This window comes from Danio rerio, chromosome 4, assembly GCF_052040795.2.
Source record: "Danio rerio strain M-AB ecotype USA chromosome 4, GRCz13ab, whole genome shotgun sequence".
Taxonomy (NCBI): domain Eukaryota; kingdom Metazoa; phylum Chordata; class Actinopteri; order Cypriniformes; family Danionidae; genus Danio; species Danio rerio.
The window spans coordinates 60,671,236-60,683,315 of record NC_141024.2 but is presented as its reverse complement, the minus strand read 5'-3'; the positions used below and the strand labels follow the sequence as shown (position 1 = coordinate 60,683,315).

The window sequence follows — 12,080 nt, the reverse complement described above, 5'->3', positions numbered from 1 at the left end:
TGGGCAAGCTGTGAAGCACCAGATTCCATGTCACGGTACTGCGGTGTGGCTCCCAGGAGACAGCTCCTGCCAAGCTTGCATGTCAGGATGGCCGAGCGGTCTAAGGCGCTGCGTTCAGGTCGCAGTCTCCCCTGGAGGCGTGGGTTCGAATCCCACTTCTGACAAACCGATCCTGCGGCAGTGCGCTCAGGCTGAATTCTTTAACTCTCTGCCCCCATGTCCGAACGATACAGTAACACTGACAAAGTGCCGCATCACGCGGGCTTTAATGCAAGTGCACTGAAAGGGGATCAAAAGAATTGTCCTGGGATGGTGTTGCTTTTTAAGGTTTGCAGGGCATTTTTTTGGTCAAATCCTCGTACAACGTCAAGTCATGACATTTGACAGATCCATGCCCTTGTATCGTGGATCATCCAGTGAGCAGAGAGCCAATTGAGAATGTGCGTAAAAGCAAATCTGAATGTTTCCGCCCAGTTGCTAACAGGAGACCCTCCGCTTGTAAAGCCATCGTGATAACCACAGGAGCCTCCGGTTAGGGTGAGAGCACTGTCTTGTGGTGCCAGCGCAGAGAGACGGAAAGTCACTTTCCACAATGTTTTCATTCAATGTTCTACGCTGGTGGAATCACCTTCCCATTCCCACTCGGATTACGGATACACTGGTGTCCTTCAAACGACAGCTAACACCCATCTCTTCAGAGTACACCCGAACCCCGGTGAATATCCCTCTCTCTAAAGAAAACGAAACTCCTACTCCAGCACTAAATTCTCTGAGCACAAACAAATGACTTGGAATAAATAGCCCTTTTTCGTATGCATTGCCTCGTCTTGTTGAATACCTCCACTATTGTATGTCGCTTTGGACAAAAGTGTCCGCTAATTGTATGCTTCCGCCCAGTTTCGAACAGGAGACCTTTAGCGTGTAATGCAAACATGATAAACACTACACTACGGAAACCAATAGGCCAGTGCTGCTTCAAGTATTTATAGTCTTTTTTTATAGAGCTGTCTTGTACGGTCTGCACCGTGAAGGGCCAGCAAACGCATTGGCCACCTGCTCATGCACAACACAAAGCTAAAAGAAATCAGATTCTACGCAAGTTTGCGACACCGCGAGGGGCGGTAAACACTGAGCTGAATTCAAACTTCTAGCCTCACACCGCTCTGCAGAAAGAATGTTTTCAGTGAACGTCAGTACTCAACAGAAGCCTGATTTGACAATTGTCATAAAAGCCAGAGGTTGTTTCCGCCCAGTTTCGAACTGGGGACCTTTCGCGTATGAGGCGAACGTGATAACCACTACACTACGGAAACCTTCAGGCAAATCGAGCTGATAACCCTTTTTGATTGGGTGCCTGTCGACGATCATTGCTGGTGCGGCAGTGGATGCTATTATTTTCTCGCCAAAAGAAGAGCACTGTTTCTGCTCGGTTTCGAACCGAGGACCTTTCGCGTGTTAGGCGAACGTGATGACCACTACACTACAGAAACCCCACAAGCGCTTTTACCAGCGAAGTTAGGCCTGCAAGGATAAAACAAGGCGTACGCGTTGGTCAATCGAGCGGACAAAGCCAACTCAGCGTGACAAGCTCCCTGCAGGTATTAGGGCCAATTTACAATCCGGGCCCGACACAGCTGTACAGGTCCTTGCGAAATGTCCCCTTTCGTCACATTTGAAGCACCTGAATTCTGGGCGTTCCTTCATCACATTTTCTGAGCTCATGCATAGTCGACAGGTTTTTACCTGATTGGTGTGCATGACTCTAAAGTGCTGTGGCGCTTCCGCCGTCTCGATTTTGGTACTGTATGGTAAGGAGACCATCTCTTCCGGAAATCTGTTTTTTACAAACCTTGTTCCATCTTCTATGTTTGTGCCAGGATACAATCTTTTTTTAATTTTAGATATGGGGAAAACTCCCCATCTCTCTAGCTTGCTTAAAATTTCTTCATTTGCTAGGTAAACAGGCAGATGCTTGAACGAAACAACATAGTCTCTGTTTTGTAACCTCCGTACTTCAGATTTCACTCCTTTAATTGTCAATCCATTGTCTATTAAAATTTCGGTGTCATCTTCAGTCTCCATTGTTACTTCATACTCCCTTTGTTTGTTTGGGTCTCACCGCCAGCATTCTTTCTTCTCCAATCAGCTCCGTGACTGCTTTGGTTATATCAAATCTTCTTGCATCTTTTACATTTTCTACTTCTACAGTTACTGTTGCTTCCTTTGTGCATACTCTTCTTTGTACCTCTTGCTTATCCTTACCTTTCTCACCTCTTCGTTGGCCGGGCTCTTCATTTTATTTATCTCTTTGTCTGTTGTCAAGTCCATTTTCTTTACCTCTCCGTCTATTATCCAGCCCATTTTCTTTATCCTTTCTTGCAAGTCCCTCCATTTCCATGTCGTTGCCGGGGAATCTGTCCATGATTAAAAATAAAACACACTACATAACCACCCTTCAGTCAGCAAAATGCTGCTGTTAGGTGGTTTTTAAAGACAAAAAGAAAACAAACAAACAAAAACACTCAAGGTCAATAAACAAAAAGGTAGACAAACAAAATGGGGAGAGCCTTTCTCTCCTTACTGCTGCCAACTCACTTCCTGTTTGCTCTATAGCCCCCTCAGGGTGGTGTGGCCGTAAGCAATGACAGCTGTCAAGTGTTGGCTATTGAAACTATGCGCAGCCCCAGGAGGCGAGCACAGATTAGCTGCCTGCAGCGCCAATGAGCTGGACAGCCGGAGCTGGGCAAGCTGTGAAGCACCAGATTCCATGTCACGGTACTGCGGTGTGGCTCCCAGGAGACAGCTCCTGCCAAGCTTGCATGTCAGGATGGCCGAGCGGTCTAAGGCGCTGCGTTCAGGTCGCAGTCTCCCCTGGAGGCGTGGGTTCGAATCCCACTTCTGACAAACCGATCCTGCGGCAGTGCGCTCAGGCTGAATTCTTTAACTCTCTGCCCCCATGTCCGAACGATACAGTAACACTGACAAAGTGCCGCATCACGCGGGCTTTAATGCAAGTGCACTGAAAGGGGATCAAAAGAATTGTCCTGGGATGGTGTTGCTTTTTAAGGTTTGCAGGGCATTTTTTTGGTCAAATCCTCGTACAACGTCAAGTCATGACATTTGACAGATCCATGCCCTTGTATCGTGGATCATCCAGTGAGCAGAGAGCCAATTGAGAATGTGCGTAAAAGCAAATCTGAATGTTTCCGCCCAGTTGCTAACAGGAGACCCTCCGCTTGTAAAGCCATCGTGATAACCACAGGAGCCTCCGGTTAGGGTGAGAGCACTGTCTTGTGGTGCCAGCGCAGAGAGACGGAAAGTCACTTTCCACAATGTTTTCATTCAATGTTCTACGCTGGTGGAATCACCTTCCCATTCCCACTCGGATTACGGATACACTGGTGTCCTTCAAACGACAGCTAACACCCATCTCTTCAGAGTACACCCGAACCCCGGTGAATATCCCTCTCTCTAAAGAAAACGAAACTCCTACTCCAGCACTAAATTCTCTGAGCACAAACAAATGACTTGGAATAAATAGCCCTTTTTCGTATGCATTGCCTCGTCTTGTTGAATACCTCCACTATTGTATGTCGCTTTGGACAAAAGTGTCCGCTAATTGTATGCTTCCGCCCAGTTTCGAACAGGAGACCTTTAGCGTGTAATGCAAACATGATAAACACTACACTACGGAAACCAATAGGCCAGTGCTGCTTCAAGTATTTATAGTCTTTTTTTATAGAGCTGTCTTGTACGGTCTGCACCGTGAAGGGCCAGCAAACGCATTGGCCACCTGCTCATGCACAACACAAAGCTAAAAGAAATCAGATTCTACGCAAGTTTGCGACACCGCGAGGGGCGGTAAACACTGAGCTGAATTCAAACTTCTAGCCTCACACCGCTCTGCAGAAAGAATGTTTTCAGTGAACGTCAGTACTCAACAGAAGCCTGATTTGACAATTGTCATAAAAGCCAGAGGTTGTTTCCGCCCAGTTTCGAACTGGGGACCTTTCGCGTATGAGGCGAACGTGATAACCACTACACTACGGAAACCTTCAGGCAAATCGAGCTGATAACCCTTTTTGATTGGGTGCCTGTCGACGATCATTGCTGGTGCGGCAGTGGATGCTATTATTTTCTCGCCAAAAGAAGAGCACTGTTTCTGCTCGGTTTCGAACCGAGGACCTTTCGCGTGTTAGGCGAACGTGATGACCACTACACTACAGAAACCCCACAAGCGCTTTTACCAGCGAAGTTAGGCCTGCAAGGATAAAACAAGGCGTACGCGTTGGTCAATCGAGCGGACAAAGCCAACTCAGCGTGACAAGCTCCCTGCAGGTATTAGGGCCAATTTACAATCCGGGCCCGACACAGCTGTACAGGTCCTTGCGAAATGTCCCCTTTCGTCACATTTGAAGCACCTGAATTCTGGGCGTTCCTTCATCACATTTTCTGAGCTCATGCATAGTCGACAGGTTTTTACCTGATTGGTGTGCATGACTCTAAAGTGCTGTGGCGCTTCCGCCGTCTCGATTTTGGTACTGTATGGTAAGGAGACCATCTCTTCCGGAAATCTGTTTTTTACAAACCTTGTTCCATCTTCTATGTTTGTGCCAGGATACAATCTTTTTTTAATTTTAGATATGGGGAAAACTCCCCATCTCTCTAGCTTGCTTAAAATTTCTTCATTTGCTAGGTAAACAGGCAGATGCTTGAACGAAACAACATAGTCTCTGTTTTGTAACCTCCGTACTTCAGATTTCACTCCTTTAATTGTCAATCCATTGTCTATTAAAATTTCGGTGTCATCTTCAGTCTCCATTGTTACTTCATACTCCCTTTGTTTGTTTGGGTCTCACCGCCAGCATTCTTTCTTCTCCAATCAGCTCCGTGACTGCTTTGGTTATATCAAATCTTCTTGCATCTTTTACATTTTCTACTTCTACAGTTACTGTTGCTTCCTTTGTGCATACTCTTCTTTGTACCTCTTGCTTATCCTTACCTTTCTCACCTCTTCGTTGGCCGGGCTCTTCATTTTATTTATCTCTTTGTCTGTTGTCAAGTCCATTTTCTTTACCTCTCCGTCTATTATCCAGCCCATTTTCTTTATCCTTTCTTGCAAGTCCCTCCATTTCCATGTCGTTGCCGGGGAATCTGTCCATGATTAAAAATAAAACACACTACATAACCACCCTTCAGTCAGCAAAATGCTGCTGTTAGGTGGTTTTTAAAGACAAAAAGAAAACAAACAAACAAAAACACTCAAGGTCAATAAACAAAAAGGTAGACAAACAAAATGGGGAGAGCCTTTCTCTCCTTACTGCTGCCAACTCACTTCCTGTTTGCTCTATAGCCCCCTCAGGGTGGTGTGGCCGTAAGCAATGACAGCTGTCAAGTGTTGGCTATTGAAACTATGCGCAGCCCCAGGAGGCGAGCACAGATTAGCTGCCTGCAGCGCCAATGAGCTGGACAGCCGGAGCTGGGCAAGCTGTGAAGCACCAGATTCCATGTCACGGTACTGCGGTGTGGCTCCCAGGAGACAGCTCCTGCCAAGCTTGCATGTCAGGATGGCCGAGCGGTCTAAGGCGCTGCGTTCAGGTCGCAGTCTCCCCTGGAGGCGTGGGTTCGAATCCCACTTCTGACAAACCGATCCTGCGGCAGTGCGCTCAGGCTGAATTCTTTAACTCTCTGCCCCCATGTCCGAACGATACAGTAACACTGACAAAGTGCCGCATCACGCGGGCTTTAATGCAAGTGCACTGAAAGGGGATCAAAAGAATTGTCCTGGGATGGTGTTGCTTTTTAAGGTTTGCAGGGCATTTTTTTGGTCAAATCCTCGTACAACGTCAAGTCATGACATTTGACAGATCCATGCCCTTGTATCGTGGATCATCCAGTGAGCAGAGAGCCAATTGAGAATGTGCGTAAAAGCAAATCTGAATGTTTCCGCCCAGTTGCTAACAGGAGACCCTCCGCTTGTAAAGCCATCGTGATAACCACAGGAGCCTCCGGTTAGGGTGAGAGCACTGTCTTGTGGTGCCAGCGCAGAGAGACGGAAAGTCACTTTCCACAATGTTTTCATTCAATGTTCTACGCTGGTGGAATCACCTTCCCATTCCCACTCGGATTACGGATACACTGGTGTCCTTCAAACGACAGCTAACACCCATCTCTTCAGAGTACACCCGAACCCCGGTGAATATCCCTCTCTCTAAAGAAAACGAAACTCCTACTCCAGCACTAAATTCTCTGAGCACAAACAAATGACTTGGAATAAATAGCCCTTTTTCGTATGCATTGCCTCGTCTTGTTGAATACCTCCACTATTGTATGTCGCTTTGGACAAAAGTGTCCGCTAATTGTATGCTTCCGCCCAGTTTCGAACAGGAGACCTTTAGCGTGTAATGCAAACATGATAAACACTACACTACGGAAACCAATAGGCCAGTGCTGCTTCAAGTATTTATAGTCTTTTTTTATAGAGCTGTCTTGTACGGTCTGCACCGTGAAGGGCCAGCAAACGCATTGGCCACCTGCTCATGCACAACACAAAGCTAAAAGAAATCAGATTCTACGCAAGTTTGCGACACCGCGAGGGGCGGTAAACACTGAGCTGAATTCAAACTTCTAGCCTCACACCGCTCTGCAGAAAGAATGTTTTCAGTGAACGTCAGTACTCAACAGAAGCCTGATTTGACAATTGTCATAAAAGCCAGAGGTTGTTTCCGCCCAGTTTCGAACTGGGGACCTTTCGCGTATGAGGCGAACGTGATAACCACTACACTACGGAAACCTTCAGGCAAATCGAGCTGATAACCCTTTTTGATTGGGTGCCTGTCGACGATCATTGCTGGTGCGGCAGTGGATGCTATTATTTTCTCGCCAAAAGAAGAGCACTGTTTCTGCTCGGTTTCGAACCGAGGACCTTTCGCGTGTTAGGCGAACGTGATGACCACTACACTACAGAAACCCCACAAGCGCTTTTACCAGCGAAGTTAGGCCTGCAAGGATAAAACAAGGCGTACGCGTTGGTCAATCGAGCGGACAAAGCCAACTCAGCGTGACAAGCTCCCTGCAGGTATTAGGGCCAATTTACAATCCGGGCCCGACACAGCTGTACAGGTCCTTGCGAAATGTCCCCTTTCGTCACATTTGAAGCACCTGAATTCTGGGCGTTCCTTCATCACATTTTCTGAGCTCATGCATAGTCGACAGGTTTTTACCTGATTGGTGTGCATGACTCTAAAGTGCTGTGGCGCTTCCGCCGTCTCGATTTTGGTACTGTATGGTAAGGAGACCATCTCTTCCGGAAATCTGTTTTTTACAAACCTTGTTCCATCTTCTATGTTTGTGCCAGGATACAATCTTTTTTTAATTTTAGATATGGGGAAAACTCCCCATCTCTCTAGCTTGCTTAAAATTTCTTCATTTGCTAGGTAAACAGGCAGATGCTTGAACGAAACAACATAGTCTCTGTTTTGTAACCTCCGTACTTCAGATTTCACTCCTTTAATTGTCAATCCATTGTCTATTAAAATTTCGGTGTCATCTTCAGTCTCCATTGTTACTTCATACTCCCTTTGTTTGTTTGGGTCTCACCGCCAGCATTCTTTCTTCTCCAATCAGCTCCGTGACTGCTTTGGTTATATCAAATCTTCTTGCATCTTTTACATTTTCTACTTCTACAGTTACTGTTGCTTCCTTTGTGCATACTCTTCTTTGTACCTCTTGCTTATCCTTACCTTTCTCACCTCTTCGTTGGCCGGGCTCTTCATTTTATTTATCTCTTTGTCTGTTGTCAAGTCCATTTTCTTTACCTCTCCGTCTATTATCCAGCCCATTTTCTTTATCCTTTCTTGCAAGTCCCTCCATTTCCATGTCGTTGCCGGGGAATCTGTCCATGATTAAAAATAAAACACACTACATAACCACCCTTCAGTCAGCAAAATGCTGCTGTTAGGTGGTTTTTAAAGACAAAAAGAAAACAAACAAACAAAAACACTCAAGGTCAATAAACAAAAAGGTAGACAAACAAAATGGGGAGAGCCTTTCTCTCCTTACTGCTGCCAACTCACTTCCTGTTTGCTCTATAGCCCCCTCAGGGTGGTGTGGCCGTAAGCAATGACAGCTGTCAAGTGTTGGCTATTGAAACTATGCGCAGCCCCAGGAGGCGAGCACAGATTAGCTGCCTGCAGCGCCAATGAGCTGGACAGCCGGAGCTGGGCAAGCTGTGAAGCACCAGATTCCATGTCACGGTACTGCGGTGTGGCTCCCAGGAGACAGCTCCTGCCAAGCTTGCATGTCAGGATGGCCGAGCGGTCTAAGGCGCTGCATTCAGGTCGCAGTCTCCCCTGGAGGCGTGGGTTCGAATCCCACTTCTGACAAACCGATCCTGCGGCAGTGCGCTCAGGCTGAATTCTTTAACTCTCTGCCCCCATGTCCGAACGATACAGTAACACTGACAAAGTGCCGCATCACGCGGGCTTTAATGCAAGTGCACTGAAAGGGGATCAAAAGAATTGTCCTGGGATGGTGTTGCTTTTTAAGGTTTGCAGGGCATTTTTTTGGTCAAATCCTCGTACAACGTCAAGTCATGACATTTGACAGATCCATGCCCTTGTATCGTGGATCATCCAGTGAGCAGAGAGCCAATTGAGAATGTGCGTAAAAGCAAATCTGAATGTTTCCGCCCAGTTGCTAACAGGAGACCCTCCGCTTGTAAAGCCATCGTGATAACCACAGGAGCCTCCGGTTAGGGTGAGAGCACTGTCTTGTGGTGCCAGCGCAGAGAGACGGAAAGTCACTTTCCACAATGTTTTCATTCAATGTTCTACGCTGGTGGAATCACCTTCCCATTCCCACTCGGATTACGGATACACTGGTGTCCTTCAAACGACAGCTAACACCCATCTCTTCAGAGTACACCCGAACCCCGGTGAATATCCCTCTCTCTAAAGAAAACGAAACTCCTACTCCAGCACTAAATTCTCTGAGCACAAACAAATGACTTGGAATAAATAGCCCTTTTTCGTATGCATTGCCTCGTCTTGTTGAATACCTCCACTATTGTATGTCGCTTTGGACAAAAGTGTCCGCTAATTGTATGCTTCCGCCCAGTTTCGAACAGGAGACCTTTAGCGTGTAATGCAAACATGATAAACACTACACTACGGAAACCAATAGGCCAGTGCTGCTTCAAGTATTTATAGTCTTTTTTTATAGAGCTGTCTTGTACGGTCTGCACCGTGAAGGGCCAGCAAACGCATTGGCCACCTGCTCATGCACAACACAAAGCTAAAAGAAATCAGATTCTACGCAAGTTTGCGACACCGCGAGGGGCGGTAAACACTGAGCTGAATTCAAACTTCTAGCCTCACACCGCTCTGCAGAAAGAATGTTTTCAGTGAACGTCAGTACTCAACAGAAGCCTGATTTGACAATTGTCATAAAAGCCAGAGGTTGTTTCCGCCCAGTTTCGAACTGGGGACCTTTCGCGTATGAGGCGAACGTGATAACCACTACACTACGGAAACCTTCAGGCAAATCGAGCTGATAACCCTTTTTGATTGGGTGCCTGTCGACGATCATTGCTGGTGCGGCAGTGGATGCTATTATTTTCTCGCCAAAAGAAGAGCACTGTTTCTGCTCGGTTTCGAACCGAGGACCTTTCGCGTGTTAGGCGAACGTGATGACCACTACACTACAGAAACCCCACAAGCGCTTTTACCAGCGAAGTTAGGCCTGCAAGGATAAAACAAGGCGTACGCGTTGGTCAATCGAGCGGACAAAGCCAACTCAGCGTGACAAGCTCCCTGCAGGTATTAGGGCCAATTTACAATCCGGGCCCGACACAGCTGTACAGGTCCTTGCGAAATGTCCCCTTTCGTCACATTTGAAGCACCTGAATTCTGGGCGTTCCTTCATCACATTTTCTGAGCTCATGCATAGTCGACAGGTTTTTACCTGATTGGTGTGCATGACTCTAAAGTGCTGTGGCGCTTCCGCCGTCTCGATTTTGGTACTGTATGGTAAGGAGACCATCTCTTCCGGAAATCTGTTTTTTACAAACCTTGTTCCATCTTCTATGTTTGTGCCAGGATACAATCTTTTTTTAATTTTAGATATGGGGAAAACTCCCCATCTCTCTAGCTTGCTTAAAATTTCTTCATTTGCTAGGTAAACAGGCAGATGCTTGAACGAAACAACATAGTCTCTGTTTTGTAACCTCCGTACTTCAGATTTCACTCCTTTAATTGTCAATCCATTGTCTATTAAAATTTCGGTGTCATCTTCAGTCTCCATTGTTACTTCATACTCCCTTTGTTTGTTTGGGTCTCACCGCCAGCATTCTTTCTTCTCCAATCAGCTCCGTGACTGCTTTGGTTATATCAAATCTTCTTGCATCTTTTACATTTTCTACTTCTACAGTTACTGTTGCTTCCTTTGTGCATACTCTTCTTTGTACCTCTTGCTTATCCTTACCTTTCTCACCTCTTCGTTGGCCGGGCTCTTCATTTTATTTATCTCTTTGTCTGTTGTCAAGTCCATTTTCTTTACCTCTCCGTCTATTATCCAGCCCATTTTCTTTATCCTTTCTTGCAAGTCCCTCCATTTCCATGTCGTTGCCGGGGAATCTGTCCATGATTAAAAATAAAACACACTACATAACCACCCTTCAGTCAGCAAAATGCTGCTGTTAGGTGGTTTTTAAAGACAAAAAGAAAACAAACAAACAAAAACACTCAAGGTCAATAAACAAAAAGGTAGACAAACAAAATGGGGAGAGCCTTTCTCTCCTTACTGCTGCCAACTCACTTCCTGTTTGCTCTATAGCCCCCTCAGGGTGGTGTGGCCGTAAGCAATGACAGCTGTCAAGTGTTGGCTATTGAAACTATGCGCAGCCCCAGGAGGCGAGCACAGATTAGCTGCCTGCAGCGCCAATGAGCTGGACAGCCGGAGCTGGGCAAGCTGTGAAGCACCAGATTCCATGTCACGGTACTGCGGTGTGGCTCCCAGGAGACAGCTCCTGCCAAGCTTGCATGTCAGGATGGCCGAGCGGTCTAAGGCGCTGCATTCAGGTCGCAGTCTCCCCTGGAGGCGTGGGTTCGAATCCCACTTCTGACAAACCGATCCTGCGGCAGTGCGCTCAGGCTGAATTCTTTAACTCTCTGCCCCCATGTCCGAACGATACAGTAACACTGACAAAGTGCCGCATCACGCGGGCTTTAATGCAAGTGCACTGAAAGGGGATCAAAAGAATTGTCCTGGGATGGTGTTGCTTTTTAAGGTTTGCAGGGCATTTTTTTGGTCAAATCCTCGTACAACGTCAAGTCATGACATTTGACAGATCCATGCCCTTGTATCGTGGATCATCCAGTGAGCAGAGAGCCAATTGAGAATGTGCGTAAAAGCAAATCTGAATGTTTCCGCCCAGTTGCTAACAGGAGACCCTCCGCTTGTAAAGCCATCGTGATAACCACAGGAGCCTCCGGTTAGGGTGAGAGCACTGTCTTGTGGTGCCAGCGCAGAGAGACGGAAAGTCACTTTCCACAATGTTTTCATTCAATGTTCTACGCTGGTGGAATCACCTTCCCATTCCCACTCGGATTACGGATACACTGGTGTCCTTCAAACGACAGCTAACACCCATCTCTTCAGAGTACACCCGAACCCCGGTGAATATCCCTCTCTCTAAAGAAAACGAAACTCCTACTCCAGCACTAAATTCTCTGAGCACAAACAAATGACTTGGAATAAATAGCCCTTTTTCGTATGCATTGCCTCGTCTTGTTGAATACCTCCACTATTGTATGTCGCTTTGGACAAAAGTGTCCGCTAATTGTATGCTTCCGCCCAGTTTCGAACAGGAGACCTTTAGCGTGTAATGCAAACATGATAAACACTACACTACGGAAACCAATAGGCCAGTGCTGCTTCAAGTATTTATAGTCTTTTTTTATAGAGCTGTCTTGTACGGTCTGCACCGTGAAGGGCCAGCAAACGCATTGGCCACCTGCTCATGCACAACACAAAGCTAAAAGAAATCAGATTCTACGCAAGTTTGCGACACCGCGAGGGGC

General features: G+C 46.6%; 1 protein-coding gene and 11 non-coding genes across 12 annotated transcripts in view; 4 read left to right on the top strand and 8 right to left on the bottom strand.

Moving 5' to 3' along the window:
• The window catches only part of LOC101884655 (uncharacterized), a 110,085-nt gene that overhangs the window by 78,744 nt on the left and 19,261 nt on the right, over positions 1-12,080 (top strand). The gene's annotated exons all lie outside the window — the stretch shown is intronic.
• trnal-cag (transfer RNA leucine (anticodon CAG)) lies at positions 82-164 on the top strand. The gene has a single exon. It is a non-coding gene; the product is annotated as a tRNA-Leu (tRNA).
• trnam-cau (transfer RNA methionine (anticodon CAU)) lies at positions 1,241-1,313 on the bottom strand. Its single transcript has one exon. It is a non-coding gene; the product is annotated as a tRNA-Met (tRNA).
• trnav-aac (transfer RNA valine (anticodon AAC)) lies at positions 1,418-1,490 on the bottom strand. Its single transcript has one exon. It is a non-coding gene; the product is annotated as a tRNA-Val (tRNA).
• trnal-cag (transfer RNA leucine (anticodon CAG)) lies at positions 2,822-2,904 on the top strand. Its single transcript has one exon. It is a non-coding gene; the product is annotated as a tRNA-Leu (tRNA).
• On the bottom strand, positions 3,981-4,053 carry trnam-cau (transfer RNA methionine (anticodon CAU)). Its single transcript has one exon. It is a non-coding gene; the product is annotated as a tRNA-Met (tRNA).
• On the bottom strand, positions 4,158-4,230 carry trnav-aac (transfer RNA valine (anticodon AAC)). The gene has a single exon. It is a non-coding gene; the product is annotated as a tRNA-Val (tRNA).
• Positions 5,562-5,644, top strand: trnal-cag (transfer RNA leucine (anticodon CAG)). Its single transcript has one exon. It is a non-coding gene; the product is annotated as a tRNA-Leu (tRNA).
• trnam-cau (transfer RNA methionine (anticodon CAU)) lies at positions 6,721-6,793 on the bottom strand. The gene has a single exon. It is a non-coding gene; the product is annotated as a tRNA-Met (tRNA).
• On the bottom strand, positions 6,898-6,970 carry trnav-aac (transfer RNA valine (anticodon AAC)). Its single transcript has one exon. It is a non-coding gene; the product is annotated as a tRNA-Val (tRNA).
• trnam-cau (transfer RNA methionine (anticodon CAU)) lies at positions 9,461-9,533 on the bottom strand. Its single transcript has one exon. It is a non-coding gene; the product is annotated as a tRNA-Met (tRNA).
• trnav-aac (transfer RNA valine (anticodon AAC)) lies at positions 9,638-9,710 on the bottom strand. The gene has a single exon. It is a non-coding gene; the product is annotated as a tRNA-Val (tRNA).